The following is a 6,210-nucleotide window of genomic DNA, read 5'->3' on the forward strand; positions in this document are numbered from 1 at the left end:
ACCAGTGCTAGCGACGCCAGTCGTCATTGAAGTAGACAGATCAACCCTACTTTCGGTTTGCAATGGCAGGCGTGGGACCCCGACCGCCGCCGTCCAAGAGACGTTACGGGAAGCCTATGGTGTGAGTGACGGCATTGCGGTCGTAAAAAGTGTCGGCAGAGCCCACAAGACGACGAAGGGAGAGTCTAATAGGAAATGGGTCCATTTTGGTCGTCTGCGAGCACCTGTGCGTTTGATGGTGCGTGAAGCAGGTAGTGAGGATGCGTGGGCAGGATGTGGTTGCGTGGTATATGTTGTAGAGGTGTTGAGTTGTGCATGTGGGAGCGTGCGCAAGGTCTTTATTTGTTTTTTGCGTGGTTGTTGGATTAGGACCGAGTGTAGCTCAGTTGGTAGAGCGATTGACTGTAGTGTTCTATACTGTGTTTCAGTATTCTCGGAAATCAATTGGTCGCTGGTTCGATTCCGGCCACTCGGATTTTATCATGCCGCACGCACCTTCGGCTCTCGTTCTGTTGCCGTCTCTTTTGGCTCTGTTGGCGTCTCCTTGGTCATGCTGCCATGCCTCTTTCAGTGTATGCCTTTCATAGACACGCCAGCCAAAGAATGTGCTCATGGCCAGACTGCTTCGCCATTGGTCTTGCTTGCCGACCGACGCGAAAGCGTTGCTGTCCCTGGCTCGGACCGCTCAACATTCCTGTGTGACTTGCACACTGCTGGATACGCACTTGGTTACTACAACGACATACCACCAGTGCTAGCGACGCCAGTCGTCATTGAAGTAGACAGATCGACCCTACTTTCGGTTTGCAATGGCAGACGTGGGACCCCGACCGCCGCCGTCCAAGAGACGTTACGGGAAGCCTATGGTGTGAGTGACGGCATTGCAGTCGTATAAAGTGTCGGCAGAGCCCACAAGACGACGAGGGAGGTCTAATAAGAAATGGGTCCATTTTGGTCGTCTGCGAGCACTTGTGCGTTTGATGGTGCGTGAAGCAGGTAGTGAGGATGCGTGGGCAGGTTGTGGTTGCGTGGTATATGCTGTAGAGGTGTTGGTTGTGCATGTAGGAGCGTGCGCAAGGTTTTTATTTGTTTTTGCGTGGTTGTTGGATTAGGACCGAGTGTAGCTCAGTTGGTAGAGCGATTGACTGTAGTGTTCTATACTGTGTTTCAGTATTCTCGGAAATCAATTGGTCGCTGGTTCGATTCCGGCCACTCGGATTTTATCATGCCGCACGCACCCTCCGCTCTCGTTTCTGTTGTCTTCTCTTTTGGCTCTGTGGGCGTCTCCGTGGTCATGCTGCCATGCCTCTTTCAGTGTATGTCTTTCATAGACACGCCAGCCAAAGAATGTGCTCATGGCCAGACTGCTTCGCCATTGGTCTTGCTTGCCGACCGACACGAAAGCGTTGCTGTCCGTGGCTCGGACCGCTCAACATTCCTGTGTGACTTGCACACTGCTAGATACGCACTTAGTTACTACAGCGACATACCACCAGTGCTAGCGACGCCAGTCGTCATTGAAGTAGACAGATCAACCCTACTTTCGGTTTGCAATGGCAGACGTGGGACCCCGACCGCCGCCGTCCAAGAGACGTTACGGGAAGCCTATGGTGTGAGTGACGGCATTGCGGTCGTATAAAGTGTCGGCAGAGCCCACAAGACGACGAGGGAGGTCTAATAAGAAATGGGTCCATTTTGGTCGTCTGCGAGCACTTGTGCGTTTGATGGTGCGTGAAGCAGGTAGTGAGGATGCGTGGGCAGGTTGTGGCTGCGTGGTATATGTTGTAGAGGTGTTGGTTGTGCATGTAGGAGCGTGCGCAAGGTTTTTATTTGTTTTTGCGTGGTTGTTGGATTAGGACCGAGTGTAGCTCAGTTGGTAGAGCGATTGACTGTAGTGTTCTATACTGTGTTTCAGTTTCTCGGAAATCACATTGGTCGCTGGTTCGATTCCGGCCACTTCGGATTTTATCATTGCCGCACGCACCTTCGGCTCTCGTTCTGTTGCCGTCTTCTTATTGGCTCTGTGTGGCGTCTCCGTGGTCACTGCTGCCATGCCTCTCTTCAGTGTATGCCTTTCATAGACACGCCACGCCAAAGAATGTGCTCATGGCCAGACGGCTTCGCCATTGGTCTTGCTTGCCGACCGACACGAAAGCGTTTGCTGTCCGTGGCTCGGACCGCTCAACATTCCTGTGTGACTTGCACACTGCTGGATACGCACTTGGTTACTACAGCGACATACCACCAGTGCTAGCGACGCCAGTCGTCATTGAAGTAGACAGATCAACCCTACTTTCGGTTTGCAATGGCAGACGTGGGACCCCGACCGCCGCCGTCCAAGAGACGTTACGGGAAGCCTATGGTGTGAGTGACGGCATTGCGGTCGTATAAAGTGTCGGCAGAGCCCACAAGACGACGAGGGAGGTCTAATAAGAAATGGGTCCATTTTGGTCGTCTGCGAGCACTTGTGCGTTTGATGGTGCGTGAAGCAGGTAGTGAGGATGCGTGGGCAGGTTGTGGTTGCGTGGTATATGTTGTACGAGAGTGTTGGTTGTGCATGTAGGAGCGTGCGCAAGGTTTTTATTTGTTTTTGCGTGGTTGTTGGATTAGGAATCACTCGGTATCGCGTTCGACTGTACCGTGCCACTCTGGATTTTATCATGCTCGCACGCACCTTCGGCTCTCGTTCTGTTGCCTTCTCTTTTGGCTCTGTTGGCGTCTCCGTGGTCATGCTGCCATGCCTCTTTCAGTGTATGCCTTTCATAGACACGCCAGCCAAAGAATGTGCTCATGGCCAGACGGCTTCGCCATTGGTCTTGCTTGCCGACCGACACGAAAGCGTTGCTGTCCGTGGCTCGGACCGCTCAACATTCCTGTGTGACTTGCACACTGCTGGATACGCACTTGGTTACTACAGCGACATACCACCAGTGCTAGCGACGCCAGTCGTCATTGAAGTAGACAGATCAACCCTACTTTCGGTTTGCAATGGCAGACGTGGGACCCCGACCGCCGCCGTCCAAGAGACGTTACGGGAAGCCTATGGTATGAGTGACGGCATTGCGGTCGTATAAAGTGTCGGCAGAGCCCACAAGACGACGAGGGAGGTCTAATAAGAAATGGGTCCATTTTGGTCGTCTGCGAGCACTTGTGCGTTTGATGGTGCGTGAAGCAGGTAGTGAGGATGCGTGGGCAGGTTGTGGCTGCGTGGTATATGCTGTAGAGGTGTTGGTTGTGCATGTAGGAGCGTGCGCAAGGTTTTTATTTGTTTTTGCGTGGTTGTTGGATTAGGACCGAGTGTAGCTCAGTTGGTAGAGCGATTGACTGTAGTGTTCTATACTGTGTTTCAGTATTCTCGGAAATCAATTGGTCGCTGGTTCGATTCCGGCCACTCGGATTTTATCATGCCGCACGCACCTTCGGCTCTCGTTCTGTTGCCGTCTCTTTTGGCTCTGTTGGCGTCTCCGTGGTCATGCTGCCATGCCTCTTTCAGTGTAGGCCTTTCATAGACACGCCAGCTAAAGAATGTGCTCATGGCCAGACTGCTTCGCCATTGGTCTTGCTTGCCGACCGACGCGAAAGCGTTGCTGTCCCTGGCTCGGACCGCTCAACATTCCTGTGTGACTTGCACACTGCTGGATACGCACTTGGCTACTACAACGACATACCACCAGTGCTAGCGACGCCAGTCGTCATTGAAGTAGACAGATCAACCCTACTTTCGGTTTGCAATGGCAGACGTGGGACCCCGACCGCCGCCGTCCAAGAGACGTTACGGGAAGCCTATGGTGTGAGTGACGGCATTGCGGTCGTATAAAGTGTCGGCAGAGCCCACAAGACGACGAGGGAGGTCTAATAAGAAATGGGTCCATTTTGGTCGTCTGCGAGCACTTGTGCGTTTGATGGTGCGTGAAGCAGGTAGTGAGGATGCGTGGGCAGGTTGTGGCTGCGTGGTATATGCTGTAGAGGTGTTGGTTGTGCATGTAGGAGCGTGCGCAAGGTTTTTATTTGTTTTTGCGTGGTTGTTGGATTAGGACCGAGTGTAGCTCAGTTGGTAGAGCAATTGACTGTAGTGTTCTATACTGTGTTTCAGTATTCTCGGAAAAACAAATTGGTCGCTGTGTCGATTCTCGCGCACTCGGATATTATCACACCGCGCACACACTCGTCTCTCGTTCTGTGGCGCTCTCTTTTGGCTCTGTGAGCGTCTCCGCGGTCACACTCCCACACCTCTCTCAGTGTATACCTCTCATAGACACACGACACACAGAGTGTGCTCATGCCCGGTGTGCTTCCACATGTCTCGCGCTTCGCGAGCGACGAAAGCGTTGCTGTCCCTGGCTCAGACCGCTCAACATTCCTGTGTGACTTGCACACTGCTGGATACGCACTTGGTTACTACAACGACATACCACCAGTGCTAGCGACGCCAGTCGTCATTGAAGTAGACAGATCGACCCTACTTTCGGTTTGCAATGGCAGACGTGGGACCCCGACCGCCGCCGTCCAAGAGACGTTACGGGAAGCCTATGGTGTGAGTGACGGCATTGCAGTCGTATAAAGTGTCGGCAGAGCCCACAAGACGACGAGGGAGGTCTAATAAGAAATGGGTCCATTTTGGTCGTCTGCGAGCACTTGTGCGTTTGATGGTGCGTGAAGCAGGTAGTGAGGATGCGTGGGCAGGTTGTGGTTGCGTGGTATATGTTGTAGAGGTGTTTATTGTGCATGTAGGAGCGTGCGCAAGGTTTTTATTTGTTTTTGCGTGGTTGTTGGATAAGGACCGAGTGTAGCTCAGTTGGTAGAGCGATTGACTGTAGTGTTCTATACTGTGTTTCAGTATTCTCGGAAATCAATTGGTCGCTAGTTCGATTCCGGCCACTCGGATTTTATCATGCCCCACACACCTTCGTCTCTTGTTCTGTTGCTTTCTCTTTTGGCTCTGTTGGCGTCTCCGTGGTCATGCTGCCATGCCTCTTTCAGTGTATGCCTTTCATAGACACGCCAGCCAAAGAATGTGCTCATGGCCAGACTGCTTCGCCATTGGTCTTGCTTGCCGACCGACGCGAAAGCGTTGCTGTCCTTGGCTCGGACCGCTCAACATTCCTATGTAACTTGCACACTGCTGGATACGCACTTGGTTACTACAACGACATACCACCAGTGCTAGCGACGCCAGTCGTCATTGAAGTAGACAGATCAACCCCACTTTCGGTGTGCAATGGCAGACGTTGGACCCTGACCGCCGTCGTCCAAGAGACGTTACGGGAAGCCTATGGTGTGAGTGACGGCATCGCAGTCGTATAAAGTGTCGGCAGAGCCCACAAGACGACGAGGGAGGTCTTATAAGAAATGGGTCCATTTTGGTCGTCTGCGAGCACTTGTGCGTTTGATGGTGCGTGAAGCAGGTAGTGAGGATGCGTGGGCAGGTTGTGGTTGCGTGGTATATGCTGTAGAGGTGTTGGTTGTGCATGTGGGAGCGTGCGCAAGGTCTTTATTTGTTTTTGCGTGGTTGTTGGATTAGGACCGAGTGTAGCTCAGTTGGTAGAGCGATTGACTGTAGTGTTCTATACTGTGTTTCAGTATTCTCAGAAATCAATTGGTCGCTGGTTCGATTCCGGCCACTCGGATTTTATCATGCCGCACGCACCTTCGGCTCTCGTTCTGTTGCCTTCTCTTTTGGCTCTGTTGGCGTCTCCGTGGTCATGCTGCCATGCCTCTTTCAGTGTATGCCTTTCATAGACACGCCAGCCAAAGAATGTGCTCATGGCCAGACTGCTTCGCCATTGGTCTTGCTTGCCGACCGACGAAAGCGTTGCTGTCCCTGGCTCGGACCGCTCAACATTCCTGTGTGACTTGCACACTGCTGGATACGCACTTGGTTACTACAACGACATACCACCAGTGCTAGCGACGCCAGTCGTCATTGAAGTAGACAGATCGACCCTACTTTCGGTTTGCAATGGCAGACGTGGGACCCCGACCGCCGCCGTCCAAGAGACGTTACGGGAAGCCTATGGTGTGAGTGACGGCATTGCGGTCGTATAAAGTGTCGACAGAGCCCACAAGACGGCTAGGGAGGTCTTATATGAAATGAGTCCATTTTGGTCGTCTGCGAGCACTTGTGCGTTTGATGGTGCGTGAAGCAGGTAGTGAGGATGCGTGGGCAGGTTGTGTTTGCGTGGTATATGTTGTAGAGGTGTTGGTTGTGCA

The sequence above is a fragment of the Phytophthora infestans genome, genomic scaffold, assembly GCF_000142945.1.
Source record: "Phytophthora infestans T30-4 supercont1.26 genomic scaffold, whole genome shotgun sequence".
In the NCBI taxonomy this organism is placed as follows: Eukaryota; Oomycota; class Peronosporomycetes; order Peronosporales; family Peronosporaceae; genus Phytophthora; species Phytophthora infestans.